Below are 20,790 nucleotides of genomic sequence, written 5' to 3'. Positions count from 1 at the left end.
CGTTTCCTCTCTGAGGCTGGCTGCTGGAAGCCTGCAATAGCCTTCTGGAAGATCGACATGGTGGGGGCAGAAATCGCTGACTCCAAAATTGCTAAATCTGGAATCGCTGAAGATCCTCAAACACTGAATCCTGAACACCGAATTCTGGGGCTTGCTTCTGCAGTCCCTTATATTTCTTATCCATTGCCACCTACTCCAAAATTCAATACTTTGTTTGCATTTTCCTTGGGGCTATCCATTCTCACCAGCACCCCCTCCAGGGGCACCACCTGTAACAGTCTTTGGCTTCAGCCACTGGTTACACAATCTGCCACTGTTGATTATAGTTTAAGAATACTTATGTCCTTTTAGCTAATGAGAGAAAATTAAAGTTTGGTTTCACATAAGTACATTATTGATATTAAAGTTTAATTTTTTGATCCTTGTAGGGAGTCATTTGATTTCATTCAGCTTGGCTACATAAAGTTTAAGATCCCATTTTCAAATCTTTATTTTTTTTTAGAGGCATGTTTTTATTTATTTGTTTGTTTGTTTGTTTGTTTTGTTTATACACGCACTGGGTACAGTCAGAAGCGCGGGAGGGTGAGAGAATTCACCAGAGCCAGAGCAGGGAGCAGAGCAGGCAGAAGGACCGAAGTACACTGCTGAGGGGAGCAGCGGGCAGCAAGAGAGGTCTGCGCGCCATTTTCAAATCTTTAACACATTCTTTTGCTTTTCCATCTCTCACATTATTCCATTCCAAAAATAACCAATTTCATCTTGAGGTTAAATCTTTCTAAAATACTTCACTTCTTATTGTAGGGTAAAGAAAATGTCAGGCTTTTCTGCCCTCCCGCCATCAGGATAGATGATGGATCCTTGCAGTCCTGAATGCATGCCTGATGGCAGCACCTGGAGTAGGGTGTGGGCACTGTCCTTTGATGCTGCTGTATCACTGTCATTTTAGTATTGTTTTAGTACTTTTTTATATTATCCCGATAACTGCCCTTTCCAGAATTTCACAGGTATGAAATTTATTATGTAGCCCTTTTGAACCTGGCTTCTTTCACTTAACATAATAAATTTGAGATTCATAGATACTGCAGAAAACAGTAATTCATTCCTTTATATTACAAAATAGTATTCCGTTGGATGGTTGTACCACAATTTATCCATTCACCAGTTTTTCAACATTTAGGTTGCTTTGGTCACATGAAATAGAACTAGTGTAAGCATTCATGTGATCATTTATTGTGAGCAGTTGTTTTAACTTAATTTGGGTAAATACATAGGAGGACTATTGCTGGATGATATTTTGAATATATATTTAACTAAAAGAAATGGACAAAGAGTTTTCCAGAGTGGTACAATATTTAAGCAGCATTCACTTTCTTTAATTAGGGAGAGCCTAAATGTAAGTATGTCCCTAAATTTGGCCCCCTCACCTGGCTTCACTCATCTTACCTTCCCCGAACCTGTCTTTCATACATCTAGGACTATTCAAGTTATTTATTATTTCTTTTATGAACATTGGTAATTTGTGACTTTCCAAAAAATTATTTCTTCTAAATCATGTGTCAGGAATATTTTTGTATAAAAGACCAGATAGTAAATACTTAAAAGCTTTGCAGGTCACATAAATTCTCTGTCACATTTTTTTCCTTAGCAAATTGTTTATTGGTATTATATCACAATGAATGACAAAATAGTATTATTTAAATTTTTGGACTTAATTTTTACCCTATTGAAAGTATCTTTGGAGTAGGAGAAAAATAAGATTTTGTTTTCTGATAACAGCAAAGCTGTCATAATCAGATTTGGGCAGTTAGTTCAACATTTTCCTCAAAGCCACAGTCCCCATGCCCTTTGCCAAATATTTACAATATGCTGTATTCCCTGTGCCCAGAATACTTTTATGGCCTGAAGTAGATACAATAAAATATTTATTGATGAATAAATCAATTTCAATACACTTCACTTGAAGGCATAATATGGCTCTTGTTATCATACCTCTAGTACTTATGTTGAGAATCTTAATTTTTCCTTCTTTCCAATTTGATAAATGAATGTCTTCATTGATTTAATAATCCTTTTTACCCTCTGTTCTTACCCAACTCAGTTGCCAATTGCATCTTGGTCATCTGCCAATCCAGGTGGTGGCTGTTAGAGTCCCACCAATAGTGCACAAGTGTTCCAATTTCTTCACATTCACCAATTTTTACTGTTTTTATTGGTTATTTGCTATTATTTATTGTTTTTCCTTTTTTGGGTAGCAGCCATGTGAGTGACTATGCAGTGGCATGTCATGGTTTTGGTATACGTTTCCCTTATTCGTTATGTTGAATATAAGTTCATGTGCTTATTGGCTATCTTATATCTCTTTGGAGAAATATCTATACAAGTATTTGGCTCATTTTTTTTTATCCATATTGTTTTACATTGAATATGCTGACAGTTTTCCTTTTTTTCCCCTTTCCTCATTTTTGAATTGGGTTGTTGGTTTTTATATTGTTCAGTCTTTTTTTTAAAGATTTATTTATTTATGCATACAAGAACTGGGGTACAGGCCAGAGGCGCAGGGGGTGAGGGGATTCATCAGAGACAGAATGGGGAACAGAACAGGCAGACTGACTGAAGTATACTGCTGAGGGGAGCAGCGGGTGAGACAGGAGGGGTCTGCTGCACCATGTGGGTAGCTCCCTGGTCACCAGGGAACTAACTCCTGCTGCAGAGGCTGCGGACAGCTTCATAGTGCTGTGCTTAACCAGGCCCTATATTGCTGAGTTTGTAAATAGGGATATTAATCTCTTGTCAGAGACATGATTTTCTAATATTTTCTCCCATTTGTGGGTTTTTTTAAATTTTGTTGATTTTGTCTTTTGATGCACATTATTTTTTAAATTTTCCTTGTGTTATTTGTTTATTTTCTTGTTGCTATTGCCTGTGCCTTTGTTGTCTCATACAAAAAATCATTGTAGGGGGCCTCCCTGATGGTGCAAGGGGTTGAGACACAACCTATGAAGCTATCCGCAGTATGAGTTCCATCCCCAGCCAGGGAGCTACCCACATGGCACAGCAGACCTCTCCTGTCTTGCCCACTGCTCCCCTCAGCAGTGTATTTCAGTCAATCTGCCTGTTCTGCTCCCCACCCTGTCTCTGGTGAATCCTCTCACCCTCCACACCTCTGGTCTGTACCCCAGTTCTTGTATGCATAAATAAATAAATCTTTAAAAAAAAAAAGAGTGGAAGCCACTAGGTCTTTGATATACAGCTGTCTGCTAAATTTTGTTCACAACAAAGCAGTTTGAATATAAGCATTAATTTCAAATAAAAGATGGTGCTCATCTTTTAGTTTTTTTAAGTATGTACACAACAGTGCTTATAATGTGCTTCCATCTCTATAATAATGCAAAGGAACTGCTGGCACACCCAGAGCTGCATGGGTTTAAACATATAACTTGTAAAGATAAGCAATCTTGGGAATGACACAAAAATAAAGCTAGTCACATGGTTTCCTCTGTGGAGGGGAATAAGGAGTTGAGAGACAGGCATGGGAGGGAAGCGATGTGCTGGACTCTCTTTCACACATGTGGATGTATTTCCTATTCAAAAGAACAAAATGCAAAACAGAAAGATCTGTGGGTTATTTGCGCGTGGGAAGCCCAGATCCTGAGTGTCTGGCTTTTTAAACAGAATCAAAACTTGGTCCAGGTGAACCATAGAAAAACAGCCCCAAGCAACCACCAGCACCTGGCGCCTGCCCCTGTTGCCACACCTGCCTGTCTCCCCGCTGAGTGACTTTGGGGCCACGTCCTTTGGAGGCAGGAACTATAAGAGCAAATCTTAAAGCATTAAAGCTTTGTAGGAAAAGTTCTTATTCTCAAGAGATGCATATTGAAGTACTTTAGCATGAATTTGCTTTCCAGTGGTCCAAGGGGAGAGACGGGGCTGTATAGAAACAAACACAATCTCACACACATGGATGGGCAAGGGCACGAAGTGGAGTGTTAGAAATTATTGTGCAAAATATAGAAAATGGGCCTCCCCGGTGGCACAGTGGTTGAGTGCTGGGTTGCGAAGCTGCCCACAGCCTCTGCAGCGCCGGTTTGATCCCCAGCTGCTCCCAGGCCACCGGAGGAGGGTCCCGCATGGCACGCAGACCTCTCCTGCCGCCTGCTGCTCCCCTCAGCAGTGTACTTCGGTTCTTCTGCCTGTTCTGCTCCCCGCTCTGGCTCTGGTGACTCCTCTCACCCTCCCGTGCCTCTGGCCTGTATCCTGGTTCTTGTATGGATAAATAAATAAAACTCAAAAAAAAAATATATAGAAAATGGTTGAATCCAGGTGGGTGAAATGTATCTATTCATTATGCTTCTCTTTTAACTCTTCCGGGTGTTTGAAAAATTTCAAAATTTTTATTTTGAAATAAAGAAAGAAGAATAATGTGTCCAAGAGTTTCTTTAACAATCAGTTTAAAGGGAAAAACAAAACTAAACACAAAGTCAGCCTTTGTTTATTCTAGATAGAAGAGATTAGAGATTATCTCTAATAGATGAGATTAGAGATATATATTTGTCCTAGGCAGACTGCTTTCAGGACTCACCCACTGGACCTGTGTGCCAAAATCTAAAGCTCCCTTGAGGGGGTGTGTGCTTGGGTACTGGGGGTGAGGCCAAGCTGAGCCCAAGCAGTCAAGAATCTATCTGCATTATGACCAATATATCTGTAAATGTCAGGGGGCAGAAGCTGGTGGGAAGACAGACCCAATAGGAAAAACCCAGTAGGGTAACCCTGCCCGAAGTTGCCCAAAGGATCTCAGTATTGCATCAGCAACATCACATTGATAAAGAAAAGAAACAAGGTTGGGGGGCAGGATGTAGGGTGCAGAATGCTGCCCGAGATACAAGTTCCTGGCCTTTTTATTGACAGAGAAAAGGGTAGGTCCAACTAAACACTGGATTTAGGGCTTTAGGGAGGGTTGAATCTGATGATATACTCCAGACCCCCATGCATGACTCCAATCTTATTAACAAAGCATTCCACTCACCAGTCCCTGCTGCCCAAGTAGAGCAGTTATTGGACCCCAGGTGTCCCCGGTCATACTTGAGATTTACACCTACTGCCCCAGGGTGATCAAGTGTCCTGCTCTTGTCTAACTTGGAAGGAGCCTTGGACACCTCACATCAGGAAACTTAGGATATGCGGCCGTGACATTCCCCGGCACAGCCAGTGATCTAAGAGTTCTTATATTTCCTGCCGGCTGAGCTACTTCCCCTCTTCTTTCTCGTTCATGGGGATCCCTCTAGAGGTCAACATGTGCCACTGACATCTGGGCAGTGTCAGCTGAGCTAGCTGCAGGCTCTTTGTAGGATGATCTCTCCACAAAAGGAGTTGGTTAGAAGGGATTCATTCAAAGGTAGCCCACCGGAAGGAAGGTATCTTTCTGTTCTTTGTTGAAGCGTGGCATTTCCGCTTGTTGGCCAGGCAGGCGAACTGCAGTGGGAGGGCTGTGTGCGTGGGGAACAACAAGGAGTGAGGGGATCACTGTGAACCCGCAGATGGGGTGTGCAGGGACATGCTGTGGCAATGGACATGCCCCATCCGGCCACATGCTGCAAAGTGGGCAGTGGAAACTTGGACACGTGGATCTAGAGGGCTACAAATTCAGGACATGAGCCAGAGCCTCTATGTAGGAAATAATGTGGTCAGAGAAGCCAGTCAAACACTCAGGAGTGAGGAAGAAGTCTATTGGGCCCAGAACTGAAGGGTTCCCCATTCCGTGCTTCTGCTGATAGTCAACGTTTTCTTTTTTTTTTTTTTTTTTTTTTTTTTCATTTATTTATACAAGCACTGGGTACAGTCAGAAGCGCGGGAGGATGAGAGAATTCACCAGAGCCAGACAGAAGCGCGGGAGGATGAGAGAATTCACCAGAGCCAGAGCGGGGAGCAGAGCAGGCAGAGGGACGGAAGTACACTGCTGAGGGGAGCAGCGGGCGACAGCAGAGGTCTGAGCGCCATGTGGGACCCTCCTCTGGTGGCTGGGGATCAGCCGGGGATTGAACCGGTGCTGCAGAGGTTGTGGGCAGCTTCGCAACCCAGCACTCAACCGCTGCACCACCGGGGAGGCCCGATAGTCAACGTTTTCTTAACAGCCCTTAGCTCTTTGGGGGCCCTTGTGGCCCAGAGGGGCTAACAGATGGGTCCTCAGCAATCTTGTGAGTCCGTTTCCTGGGCTAGGTCCCAAGGCAGGGCCACTCACCTTGAGCTGCACAGCTAGTGCAGAGGGTAAGCAAAGAGGAGTCTTTGGGAAGATGCCAAGTCAAAGTTAGAACCAAAGAAGTCCTCAGTTAAAAAAAAAAAACAAAACTGGTCAGGAGAGTCCTAGTGATATCTAAAAGGAGGGAAACCAAAGAAGAAGAAGAAAAAAAAAACAAACAAAAAACAGAGAAGAGAGATGCCACATAGGGGAGTTGGGACCTGAGTCTATAAAATTATGGCTGTGGAGATGTTCTCCACTACCTGCTGCAGGTGCCCTTTAACAATCTCATGGGCATCTCGGAAAGATGCTCTTAAATGCATCAGATAAAATACCTAGGGTTCCAAAGAAAACAAACTATATACCAACATGGCTATTACCAAAATATATTTTAAGGGCCTCCCTGGTGGCGCAGCGGTTGAGCGCTGGGTTGTGAAGCTGCTCGCGGCCTCTGCGGTGCCGGTTCGATCCCCGGCTCCTCCCCGGCCACCGGAGGAGGGTCCTGTGGACTTCTAGTGAGTCCGAACCTGGGACGCGACGGTGAAGGAAATCAGATATGGGGGACTGTCATGTCTAGCATGCAGCAAATCTTTATTGTCTTAGTGCTCATTATAAACTATTTTAATTGTAGCAGGTGTAACTTCAAAGCATACCACATAATGATAACATGTATGAATGATTAGTCTATTTTCTTACTGTTATCTATTTACTTCAGACAGTAGGGTACCAGGCGGTTAGTTCTCACACACATAATCTTTTCGCCTCCTAGCCAGAGCCTGGGAAGTTTGCTCATTATTTTGTTGTTGTCAAACTGTGGAGATGTATGCAGTTCACTTCCAGGCTCTCAACACCAAGTCCTGTCACCCAGAGGTTTTCCTCCGAGATGCATGTGTTTTCACATGCCTTAGGGACTCAGGTCAAGGCCCTTCTGCTCACTGCGCAGGATCTCTCCATTTTATTATTCTCAGACTGTGGAGATGTAGAAACCCAACTCCACACAGGTCACTTTCCAGGTTCTCAACACCAAGTCCTGTCACTCAGAGGTTTTCCTCCGAGACACATGTGTTTTCACATGCCTTAGAGACTCGGGTCAAGGCCCTTCTGCTAACTACGCAGGGTGGCCGCCTCCAACAGGTCCCACATGGCACGCAGACCTCTCCTGCCGCCCACTGCTCCCCTCAGCAGAGTACTTTGGTCCTTCTGCCTGCTCTGCTCCCCGCTCTGGCTCTGGTGAATTCTCTCACCCTCCCGCGCTTCTGACTGTACCCAATGCATGTATAAACAAAACAAACAAACAAATAAATAAATAAAAACATGCCTCTATTAAAAAATTTTTTTTAAATATGTGCATAGTAATATGTGTGCATTTTTACTAAAATTTAAGTAACTAGTTCTATTAGTAAATCTAATTACCAACATACTTTCTTTAATAAATTTTTACTGAAGTAACAGGGGCTTATAACAATACCTTACTTCCAGCTGTACTGCTTTATACTTCAACTTCTGTGTATGCATCACGATCACCCCCAAAAGTCTAGTTTCCATCCATCACCATAGAGGGTGAGAGGACTCACCAGAGACAGAGTGGGGAACAGAACAGGTGGATCCACTGAAATACACTGCTGAGGGGAGCAGCAGGTGAGACAGGAGAGGTCTGCTGTGCCGTGTGTGTCAGCTCCCTGGCCGGGGATCAAACTCATCTAGCATAATACTTTCAAAGATCAGCCATGTTCTCACAATGGGCAATGTTTTATCTTTTTATAGATTACTAGTAGTACATAGTATATGCATACTATATCTTCTTGATTCACTCATCTATCAGTGGGACCAATATACTTTCCAGATAATGATTGCTGCAATTTGTATTTAGAGAAATAGTTTATGTAATGCAATATGAAAATATGTGATTTCTATTGGTGACAAATTTACAGGTACTGCTAATATTACCAAAACATGTTACTTGCATTTATAATTGAAGAAAATGTTCATTTTCCGATTGACATCAGTAAAAATAACCACATTCTTTTCTCCCATCCAAGTTTATACAGTAAATTCTATCCCCAGACATCACTCTAGAACATTGCTTTAGAGTCATTTTCATACACTCAGAAGTCCATTTCTTTTCCCTAGCATCTGTCCTAGGAAAGGTAGGGTCAGTGTTTGCCAAGTGGAAGGTTCTATTTCAACTTGTTAGGGGCAAAGGATATCCTGAGCTAATTCCATGCAGGCTTTGTGGACTCCACCCCCACTCCAGATCAAAGCCATCAGGACATCGGGAAAGACGAATCCCATATCCACCAAAGGGAAGGTGGCTGGGACCTGAGGGTGGAGTTAAGCAGCCAGATTGGGTATAAAACCAGACATGTGGGCCTTGGGGTCTCTCGCTCTGTTGCTCACCTCCTGGCTTCACAGGTCCTGGCTCCCGGCCAGCTCTCAGAGCGCCATTTGGGATTCCAGATCCGCGGATCGGGTAGGACGCATTTAAAACTTTGTCTCCCACTTTTCTCCCTGAGTTGTACATTTCCTCATTTGCCCTTCCCTGTAAATAAACCTTTTATTAACCTTTTGTGTGTGCCTGCAGTGGAGTATTGATAAGTCCTTTTAAGTGCGGGTGAGGACCCACAGTCAGGCACCCCGTTCTGTATCGGGGCTGCCCTGTAACAAACTAACTTGTTTCAGAGGTAGGAGGAACAATCCTTTGTTTTTTCCGGCTTACTGTCTTTCAAATATTTGACTTACATCCATGATAGGAAATGTGTCTTACAGATAAGAGTTGACGGGCTAGCTTCTGTGGAAAAGAGAAACTAATATCTCTTGAATTATTTCTTGAAATATATCAGACACCATTGTAGAAGCTTTACCAATGTCATTTATTAATCCTCACAGCAATTTCCAGAGACAAGCACTAACTAACCCTACTTTACAAAAGAGGAAATGAAAACTAATACACAACATACTGCAAGCGTGCTCGTCTCTAAAATCACGGTGTCTGCTACTCTCAGGCTACAGAGGTTGCGGAGAAAGTCATTTTCTCTGCCCTCAAGGAGATTCCAGGGAAATTAAATGTACTCAAGTAATTGAGTAAAACAAGATAGGAAGTAACAAAGGTTTCCAAGTTTTTGTAGAAGAAACTACTCCTTGGTAAGAAAAAGGTGACTGGATGGATCGGCCTGAGTCTAAGCTAATAATAAGAAACCTGACCCAATAAAAACTAAACTTCCAACATAAAAGCCAAAATTGGGATTTACAAAAATTTCTGCACCTATAAACCAAATAAATAACCTATGAGTAGCCTGTTTATATGTGCTTTGCTATAAATGTTTTGTTTTTTTTTTTTTTTTGAGAATATTCACTTTTCTCCTTGATAGTTTACAGGCTGAAAGGGAAAAACTGGACATCACTGAGGTTTGATACACAATTCTAAGAATTCCAGATATGTAACAGAGATATGTTATGTCAGACACACAAGCCCCATGCGTATGGAAAGAGAAAGAAATGTATCTTACACATACACATACACACCCACACAATTGACACTGTGTCATAGGTAGTGCATGTATAGTGTATTGCTTGCCTGTGCTGCCATAACAAAATATCCCCGACCATGTGACTTAAGCAGCAGAAATTTTATTTTCTCACAATTCTGGAGGCTGGAGTTCCAAGATCAAGAAGTTGGCAAGTGTGGTTTCCTCTTGGGGCTCTTTCTGTGGCTTGCACACAGCTTTTCTTCTGTGCTGTATACCTCCCTGCAATCCCTCTGCCCTTATCTGCCCTTCCCATAAGACCATCAATCAGATTGGATTAGGAACTATCTTAACAGGCTTCACTTTCTCATCTTCTTAAAGGCCCTATTGATTTTTACTAGGTCAGGGATTAAAATCGAGGTCCACACAAGTAGACCGCGAACTGTGAGTAGCATAGCAATACATTCTTTTCACTTAACAACTGAAAATTTTTCATCTTACTTAATGTCTTACAATCATGCTTCAATGTAAGAAAAATCAGCTTATTCTTCAGACTCTACATTTAATTCAACTATCAGCCAACGGATATTTTATTTAAATATTTTTCTTTTAACATTTCAAATTGTTCTTGGGCAAAGCAACAAACAAAAGTTTGCAGCTAATGTAACAAAATCTCTAATTGTGTTTGTTCAAAATATCTTCACTGTAGCAGTTTCTTCATATTGTAACCAGGGCAATCACTTTTTGTTTAGGCTTTTTTTTTTTATTTGCTGTAACAATAAATTCTTTCTTTTTTTTTTTTAAAGATTTATTTATTTATTTATACAAGCACTGGGTACAGTCAGAAGCGCAGGAGGGTGAGAGAATACACCAGAGCCAGAGCGGGAAACAGAACAGGCAGACTGATGAAATGCACTGCTGAGGGGAGCAGCGGGCGTGGCAGGAGAGGTCTGATGCGCCTTGTGGGACCCTCGCCAGTGGCCCGGGATCGAACCAGCGCTGCAGAGGCTGCAGGCAGCTTCACAGGCCTGCGCTCAACCACTGCACCACCAGGGGAGGCCCTGTAACAATAAATTCTTTTGAGCCCTTAATTATTTTTGAACATGTGGAAATCATGCCGCTTCTTTGGTTTCAAATTTAATTTATGAAAAACAACAAAAAATTAACTAGTGATGCTAATTTTGCTGCCTGGATATCACCTTTAAAATATTTGCCAAGGGCCTCCCAGCTGGCACAAGAGTTATCCCAGAGCTTTGGAGCTATTGCCAGCCACCTTGGCCTGAGTTCAGTCCCCTGAGTTTGATCCCCAGCCAGGGGGCTGACCCACATATGACATAGCAGACCTCTCCTGTCTCACCCGCTGCTCCTCTCAGCAGTGTATTTCAGTCAATCCACCTGTTCTGCTCCCTACTCTGTCTCTGGTGAGTCCTCTCACCCCCATACCTCTGGCCTATACTCCAGTTCTTGTATGCCTGAATAAATAAAATCTTTTTTATAAAAACTTGTCAAATGACATTGTTTTTCACTTGAAAATGGGATTCTTCTTGCTCTGACATCCCTTGCTTAATTAGCGTTGTTCCTCACCTTGACTTGAATAGGATACAGTCAGTGGGTCCCGTCTCCCATCTGGCTCTTCAGCAAGTTTCTTTTACTTTAATAAAATTTAAAACTTTCACTGCATTTGGCAGCACATCTACAAGAATTGGCAAAATTTATTCAGCTACCAAACTCTCATAGTGTGTTAAGTTAACATTGCTATTAGCAGTTATAGATATTAGTTCACTGTGTTATGTTTTCTGGTCATTTTTACTACTCCTTCAATTCTTTTTCTTTTAATTCTCATTGTTTTCAAAGATTTATTTATTTATGCATCTAAGAACTGGGGTCAGGCCAGACGTGTGGAGGGTGAGAGGATTCACCAGAGACAGAGTGGGGAGCAGAACAGGCATATCTACTGAAATCCACTGCTGAGGGGAGCAGCGGGGAGACAGGAGAGGTCTGCTGCGCCATGTGGGTTGGTTCCCTGGTCAGGTATGGAACGTGTGCTGCTGTGGCTGCCAATAGCTTCACAGTGCTGAGACTTAACCCCTTGCACCACTGGGGAGGCCCTTATTCTTTTATTACACTTTAAGTTTAACTTAAATTGCTAAACACTATAATTTTCTATTTATATAAATTTCCATTTGTAGACAGCACTAATCCTTAAGTGTCATGATAGAGGTCTGTTTTGTTCACTGCTATATCCCTACTGCCCAGAATAATGTCTGACTCACAAGGCATTAGATAAATATGTGACAAATAAACACACGGATGCTCCATATAGCATCTTGCCACATAAGTTGGATAAAGGTAAAGGTGCAAGAATTAGACCTTTATTATTCTCATAAAGTTGGACTGCAAATTATAAAAGTATTCTTTCTACTATTTGTACCATACAGCACATGAAATAGTTACTTAGAGATATTTTAAAATCTATTAATTTATCAAAAATAAAATATCCTATATACATGCATGATGGGCAAGAACTTCTTACATGACCTCTTTGTCACAAGGTGTTTTCTTTTTTATAATTTTTTTCAATTTTTTTATTAATTAATTTTTTACTTTTTTACATCATTGTTCATTTTGAAACAGTATTTGCTCCCCCCCACAAGTGTAGCTCCCATAGAGTTTCTTTCCCCAAGGCACCCGTGCACCATCACCTCAGTCCCCTGTGCTCCTCCCTCCCTCTCTCTGATCCCTCTCCCGCCTCCTCCCCTGCAGCATGACTGATTTATAATTGTCTGATTTTGCTTTGTTGTGTTTTGTACTGTTATTATTTTTTTACACTGATGTCTTATTGGGTTCCCCTATATTCCTGCGATAAGTGAAATAATCCAATATTTTTCTTTTTCCTTCTGGCTTATTTCAGGAATGCGCATCATTCCTTCTAGCTCCATCCACATTGCTGAGAACGGCATGAGTTTATCTTTTTTGATTGCTGAATAGTATTCCATTGTGTATATATGCCACATCTTCTTGATCCAGTCATCTATTTTTGGGCATTTGGGTTGTTTACAGGTTTTACCTATTGTAAATAGTGCTGCAATAAACATAGGTGTACAGGTATTCCTTTGGATCAATGTTTTTGTGTCCTTTGGGTAGATCCGTAGGAGTGGAATTGCTGGATCGTATGGTAGCTCCATTTTTAGTAGACTGAGGAACCTCCAGACAGATTTCCACATTGGTTGGACCAGTTTGCACTCCCACCAGCAATGTCGGAGAGTTCCTTTTTCACCATATCCTCACCAACATTTGTTGTTGCTTGTTTTTTTGATATGTGCCATTCTCACTGGTGTAAGGTGGTATCTCAGTGTGGTTTTAATTTGCATTTCCCTGATTACAAGTGATGTTGAACATTTTATCATATGCCTGTTGGCCATTTGCATTTCCTCTTTGGAGAAATGTGTTTTAAGTTCTTCTGCCCATTTCTTGACTGGATTGTTTATTTTGTTTTTGTTGAGCTGTGTGAGTTCTTGATATATCTTTGTGGTCATTCCCTTATCAGTTGACTGGAGTGCAAAGATTTTTTTCCCAATCAGTGGGGTGTCTCTTTGTTTTGGTTAATGTCTCTTTTGCTGTGCAGAAGCTTTTCAGTTTGATGTAATCCCAGCTGTTTATCTTTGCCTTGTCACGAGGCATTTTCATAAAGCCTTGTGTCATAATACATTTTTACTAATATTTCTATAACAACTCAGAAATTGAAATGATTGCATTACTTCTTTTTCCTTTCTTTGAACATAATTCAGGATGAGTTAATTTTTATTTATGGTTTAAGTTATGAGTCAATTCCCCCCCCCCACAACTATCCAATTGTTTCAGGAACAAGTATTTTAAAAGTGATTTTATTCCCATTGAATTACCTTTGTACCACTTTGAAACACACTTAGTCATATATTAGGGGAGTTATTTCTAGATTTTCTATTCACTTCCATTGAACAACACATCTATCCATACTGCAAAACCACATTGTCCAAGTTACTATAGCTTGAAAGACTTGAATTCAGGGAAAGAAACCCTCAGACTTTATCTTCATTGCCAAGATGTTTGGACTCATTTTAGTCTATTGCATTTCCTGACTCTAAAATGTATATCTCCTTGACAACCATGGAGATGGTATTCATATCTACCATGGTCCATATCTACCATGTATCTCCATCTACTTAAAGGTGCGCAGCTTGACCATTAAGCCCTCACCAAGTTGGACTGAAAACTCAATCAGAATTCTCATATGTATATACATGTCCATTTACTTTTGAAAATTGACTTGACAATTTCTGCCAAAAAAAAAATTTGCTGGGGTTTCATTGTGATTTTGCTCAATCTATAGAACAAATCAAGGAGCCCCTTAACAGTTAATCATCGAATCCAAGTTCAAGGTATATATCACTATTAATTTCATTCTTTCATTTCTCTTAGTACATCTTATGAGAGTTCACTTACGTAGGTCTTACATACATTGTTATGTTTACCCCTGAATATTTTAAATGTTGCTATTTTATTTTATTTTATTTTTTTTTAAATAGAGGCATGCTTTTATTTATTTATTTTATTTGTTTGTTTGTTTTGTTTATACACGCACTGGGTACAGTCAGAAGCGCGGGAGGGTGAGAGAATTCACCAGAGCCAGAGCGGGGAGCAGAGCAGGCAGAAGGACCGAAGTACACTGCTGAGGGGAGCAGCGGGCGGCAGGAGAGATCTGCGCGCCATGTGGGACCCTCCTCCGGTGGCCGGGGAGCAGCCGGGAATCGAACCGGCGCCGCAGAGGCAGAGGGCAGCCTCGCAACCCAGCGCTCAACCGCTGCGCCACCGGGGAGGCCCTAAATGTTGCTATTTTAAATGGCAAAAAAATTCATTTTCTGAAAGTTCACCTTCAGTTTATAGATATACAATTGGCTTTTATATAATGACCATATATTCAATGATCTGGCCAAGTTCACTTATGTTGTTGTTGTTCTCTGGTCCTGTAGATTTCCAGAATCCAGGCCCATTTGATTTCACTCCCCGGCCCATAGGCACTTGAGGGAAGCCAATCCCCTGTCCCCATATGTGCCATCTCAACTTTTCAAGGCTGCAGTGATCAAGTGATGCAATGGTGGATCAAGAGTTCAAGTCCAGCATTCATTTTTGTTGGGATAATACAGACGCACCATTGCTACAATGGACATATTATTTTTGGTGGGCAGAATTCATAAAATGAGAAAAAATAAAAAACAAACATTTGTCAATATTGTAAAATGTCTCTCCATCCCCTCCACATTTTGCTTTCAGTTCCTCCACTCAGAAACCTTGGGAGTGTCTATTTCTGGCACCCAGAGGGCTTCTCTGCCTGTGTACGTGCCCCTGGTCGGTGCACTGGTCAAGAGAACTGGCTAAGGACTTAACTTCAGCCTGGTAAGGGACTGAACTGAAGTGCTTTCCATTTCTCTTCCACAAATCTGGGACATAGCCTGGCTCCTGACAAACTCTCGTGCCTCCCTTTTCCCATGTCTTTTCTTGCGTCCCTGCTCAGTTCCTTCCTTCCTCCCTCCCTCCTTCCCTCCCTCCCTCCCTCCCTCCCTCCCTTCCTTCCTTCCTTCCTTCCTTCCTATCTTCCTTTCTTTCTGTCATGGTGGGCAGTATGACATATGGGAGGGGGCTAGGATGTTGTCAGAGCTGAGGGGTAAAGAACTAAAAGAGCAGCAAGGGTGGTTGAGGAACAGTGAAGGGATTAGAGATTGAGCCAAGAAGGTAAACAGAGGAGCTAACCAATATCTGGTTAATGGTATTATAGCCACAAAGAGGTGACTATTGAGGTAGATGAAAATAGCATGGGCATGGAGAAAAAGAAAGAGCAAGGTATACTCACATGCTGAGAGGCAGCATTGCCAGCTTGAGAGTCATCTGAAGACACTTCACAAGAACACTGGACCCCAAGAATCAGGCCTCCAAAGGTGACTATCACGTTAAGTTGGTTTCTCTTAAAGCAGGTGATTTTTCTTAAGGTTAGCTTTCTGGAAAAAGAGGGCTGGGCATCGGATTTTGAGCAGGACATTTCAGGTATTATGAGAGAAGCCAAATGACTTGGAGATCTGTGAATGAGGGAAAGGGTAAGGCCTTCACAGATTTGCCAGGTCCCCTGTATTTCCCCTTGTCCAGATCCAAGAGAGCTTGCCACGGAAGTCTCTGTGGATCACCTGCTTCCTGAAGGGACTGGACCCAACTCGAGCTTTCACTGACCAAAAGTATGATCAAAGCTGAGCAGTGGGAACCCTTGGGGGCTTGCAAAATAAAGCCTGTAGGATGTGCAGGGACAGGCTGGAGCACATCTCTGCTCCTGGGCGAGCACCTACTGTGCACCTCTGTGTGGTGGGGAAAGGGAAGTAAGGTATATGGGAATGGGTCACAACCTCACTGCTTGGGGGGCCTTAGGTCACAAGGCCACTAGGTCAAAAGGAGCCCGGGGGCATGAAAAGGTGTCTGGAGTCATTCGAGAGTGGGGGTGTGAGCCAACCCTGCCACCTGTTGACCTGCCTGTTCCCTGATGCTGTATGACCTGCCACTCACGGTGTGGCTGACATTCACCATGTTAAGCTCCAAACGCCCAGCCTCTTCCTGCCTTTGTGGGGGTACCCCACTCCAGTGCTCTTGCTCTGCCTTTCTAACTTCCCCTTCTAGGAGCAGCCTCAGTTCTGCCATCCAGTGCAATCTAGCCTGATGCCTCTGGGAAGCTGATCTGCCCATCTGCCCCATGTCAGCTACTAGGGCAGCTCTGCCAGTGAGGCTCACCAGAAGAGGAAGTATCCGAGCCAGTGTCAGAGAGCTGAATAGAAGCAAGGTTGATCTAGAAATCAGTTCCTGGAATTCTGGGGATTAATCGGCATGTAGAACAATGGCCCACGAAAGATGCCCACACTCTCACACCTGGAGCCTCAAAAGGCAAAAAGGAACCTACAGCTGTAACTACAGGTGTGGACTTTGAGATAGGGAGCGTCATCTGAATTATGTGGGTGGGCCCTGTTTAAGTTTAAAGCAAAAGACCCTCTCCTGCTGTTACCATTTAGATGGGCTAGAAGAGATTCAAAATGTGAGACGGACTCAGACACCTGCTAGCTTTAATAATGGAGAAAGAGGGCCTCCCCTGGTGGCGCAGGCGGTTGAACGCAGTGCTGTGGAGCTGTCTACAGCCTCTGCAGTGCTGGTTCGATCCTGGCCAGGCAGGGAGATTCCCACATGGCGCGGCAGACCTCTCCTGTGTCGCCCACCGCTCCCCTCAGCAGTGAGTTTCGTCAGTCTGCCTGTTCCCCCGCTATGTCTCTGGTGAATCCTCTCACCCTCCCATGCGTCTGGCCTGTACCCCAGTTCTTATATGCATGAATAAATAAATCTTTTAAAAATATATTGGAGAAAGATTTTTTTCATGAAGATGGCACTGAAAGCAAAGAAGGACCTGCCCCTCCCACAGCTGAAGCCAAAGCAAAAACCTTGAAGGCCAGGAAAGCAGTCCTGGAAGGACACCACAACCACCGAAAAAAGGAAAAATAATCAAAGAAGAGGGGTCACGTATCACTCACCTTCCAATGGGCACTCCAGTTCCTAAGGCAGCCAAATATCTCACAAAAGCACCCCCAGAGAAAACAGTCTTGACCACTGTTTTGTCAAGCTCCCCTGACGACTGAGTCAGCCATGAAGAAGAGTGAAGACATGAGCAGATCTGTTCTTTGCAGATGACGCCCAACATCCAACAAGCACCAGATCTCACCAGCTGTGAGGAAACTCTATGACATTGACTGGCCAGGTCAATGGTCTGATCAGACCTGATGGAGAGATGAAGGTATGTGTACAACTGGCTCCTATAACGCTTCGGATGCTGCCAACAAAACAGGGATCTTCGAAATGGAATCCCATGGGCTAATTCCAAATATAAATCTTTTTACCATTAAGCAAATACCGAAGTAAGAAGTAAGAAATGGCCAAGTCATAAGAAACATGGGTGATCCCTGGGCACTGGGAATTGGCCTTAGTTAACAGCAGAGGAAACACAGATTTCAGTCCTATACCCTCAGAGAACTGAATTCTGGCAACAACCCAAATGAGTTAGGAAATGGATGATCCCCAAGAGCCTCCAAAAGGAAAAGCGACCCAATGGACACGCTAATGAGGTTTACGTCACATGGATGACCCCCAAACAGCAAGAGCATCCATGTCGGTTCTTTAAGTTTGTGGTGATTCCACAGCAGCAATAGGAAAAAAATAAAAATTCAGATACATACTGGAGAACACACACAACCAAAGGAAGAGCTGAAGAAGCAGACTCCAGGGTGGCAGAAGGCCCGGCACTGCCAATCGCCTGTGAGTTGAGGCTTTGAGGGGCTGCCCTTAGGGCTGGGCTGCACGCACAGTCAGCGCCTGCGGGTCTGTACACAAGAATCCAGTTCACGGGAGAGAATGCCCTCTCCCAGGGGGAGGCCCGCACCCATCCCGGTGGTCAGAGCAAAGGGACGTGGTTGTCGTTACGCTTGGGGTGTGAGGGTGAGCAGTTCCTGAAAGAAAGGGAAGTGGGTCAGTCGAGACACCAGTCACTCACTAAAATGTTCAGTCCTGTTGTTCAAGAACATTTGAACAAAATTCTAAAATGGAGATTTCTGTGGCCACATGGCCTCAGAGTAAAAATATCCTAATAACGATCACAAATCATTGGTTCTTAGACTCCATCTTCACCCCTCTGAGGGAAGTTTTTTGTCAGTGATGGGGCTGTTTTATTGGGTTCTGCCTACCCAGCTGCAAAGCCTTTCACTCAGGCAGCAGCCCATTCCTTCTAGTTGTTCCATGAGATGTTTGCCATTGTCTTTTCCCTGCTGTCTACTGGGGTGATCTCTGCTGACGCTGCAGATACCACACACAGTAACCCTGTCTCTGATATAGACACACTCAGCTCTACTACTAGTTGCCACTGCCAAATTTCATGGTTGGGGTCCAGGACACTGGCATTGGTTGCCATAGAAACTGCTCACAGCCACACTAGTGGTTTAGTGGTTCCTCGACATCTCAACTTCCACAGAGACTGCAGTGAAAAAAGTTCTTTCTTCCTTTTGTGTTTTTCTCTATTCTTTTGAGTGAGTTCTATGCATATTTTAAATACAACCGGTTGCCTATTGAATAGTCAATCTTCCCTTCTTTCTTAAAAATAGTATGTTTTCAGTTGTTAGCTGTCAAGGTAAAGACCTACATTCCCAGCCTCCTTGCAGCTCAAGGAGGCAATTGAGATAGAAGTGGAGCAGCCTGTATAGCTGCCCATCGTGCTCTTAAAGGAAAGGGATAAGGCCTTCTTGACTCTTTTTTCCTGGCTGGGATGCAGATTGGAGACTGTGGTGTCATAAATAATTTGTCTGGTCCTTGTGCTGGGTTCCTGGCATTGAACTTCAAAGACCTTAAGGATTTCCTGGGTGATAGGAGAGTCATTGTAATAGTAAGGCAGTAACTAATTAGCCTCTAGGTACCTTTAGCATGGGGGTAGAGAACAGGGACTTCAAGCTGTCTGACCACCAGGAATTGAAGACAAGCTGACTTTTTGTTCAGTCATGTGGCCAGTGATTTAATTCCTCATGCCAACATGGTAAAACCCCAATAAAGACTGTGGATATTATTCAGAGGAGCTTCCCAGTAGGAACACATTGTTGTGCGGGGAGGGTGATGCATCCAATTCTACAAGGAAAGGAAATAGGAGCATTTCTTGGGAGGCAAATGGTTCACAAAGCAGCATTATCAGGAAAACCCTTGATGCTATTTAAAGTTATTTAGTGGGTTATTTCACTGAGCATGATCCCTTCCAGCGCCATCCATGTTGCTGCAAATTGCATGTGTTTATCTTTTTTGAATGCTGAGTAATATTCCATGGTATATATGTACCACATCTTCTTGATCCAGTCATCTATTTTTGGGCATTTGGGTTGTTTCCAAAGCTTAGCTATTGTAAACAGTGCTGCTATAAACATAGGGGTGCAGGTGATCTTTGGAATTGATGTTTCTGTGTCCTTTGGGTAAATACCTAGGAGTGGAATTGCTGGATCATATGGAAGCTCTATGTTTAGTAGGTCCAGAAATCTCCACACAGCTTAGGAGAGTTCCTTTTTCACCACATCCTTAGCAACATTTGCTGTTGATTGTTTTTATTTATTTTTTTTAAAGATTTACTTATTTATACAAGCACTGGGGTACAGTCAGAAGCACGGAAGGGTGAGAGAATTCACCAGAGCCAGAGCGGGGAACAGAACAGGCAGACTGACGAAGTGCACTGCTGAGGGGAGCAGTGGGTGGCAGGAGAGGTCTGCACGCCATGTGGGACCCTCGCTGGTGTCCGGGGATCAAACCGGCGCTGCAGAGGCTGCAGGCAGCTTTGCAACCCAGTGCTCAACCACTGCGCCACAGGGGAGGCCCTGTTGACTGTCTTTTAGTATATGCTGTTTTCGCTAGTGTAAGTGCTATTTCATTGTGGTTTTGATTTGCATTTCCCTAATTACAAGTGATCTTGAACATTTTTTATGTACTTGTTGGGCATTTGCATTTCCTCTTTGGAGAAGTGTCTTGTTAGCTCTTCTGCCCATTTTTTGACTGGATTGTGTCATGTGAGTTCTTTGTAGATCTTTGTGATCAGTCCCTTATCAGTGTGAGTTCTTTGTTAGTATTGAGATAAAAAATTTTCTCTCAGTCAGTAGGGTATTGCTTTGTTTTAGTTAATGTCTGTTTTGCTGTACAGAAGCTTTTTAATTGGAGGTAGTCCCAGCTGCTCACCTTTTCCTTCACTTTCTTTGCTTTGGGGGATATGTGTTTAAATATGTTACTGAGGTGTATGTCATGTAGTGTTTTACCTATATTTTCATCTATGCATTTTAAGGTTTCAGGTCTTATGTTCAATTCTTTATGCATTTTGAGTTGGTTTTTGCACATGTGAGCTTCATTCTTTTGCATGTAGCAGTCCAGTTTTCCCTGCACCATTTACTGAACTAACTGTCCATGTTCCATTGCATATTCTTTGCTTCTTTGTCAAAGATTAGTTGCCCTTAATATGTGTGTTTA

General features: G+C 43.0%; 1 protein-coding gene and 1 long non-coding RNA gene across 2 annotated transcripts in view; both read right to left on the bottom strand.

Annotated features, from left to right (window-relative positions):
• Window positions 1–20,790, bottom strand: part of UGGT1 (UDP-glucose glycoprotein glucosyltransferase 1) — a 149,347-nt gene that overhangs the window by 118,351 nt on the left and 10,206 nt on the right. The window lies entirely within an intron of this gene.
• LOC129146616 (uncharacterized) lies at window positions 14,429–19,548 on the bottom strand. The gene is made up of 3 exons (XR_008553522.1): window positions 17,289–19,548; window positions 15,584–15,728; window positions 14,429–14,890 (listed from the first exon to the last, which is right to left on the bottom strand). It is a non-coding gene; the product is annotated as an uncharacterized LOC129146616 (long non-coding RNA).

Source organism: Talpa occidentalis, unplaced genomic scaffold, assembly GCF_014898055.3.
Source record: "Talpa occidentalis isolate TD23 unplaced genomic scaffold, MPIMG_talOcc4v2.1 talOcc4.3, whole genome shotgun sequence".
NCBI lineage: Eukaryota > Metazoa > Chordata > Mammalia > Eulipotyphla > Talpidae > Talpa > Talpa occidentalis.
Note: the sequence above shows the minus strand (reverse complement) of the source record. Positions and strands in the feature narration are given on the sequence as shown.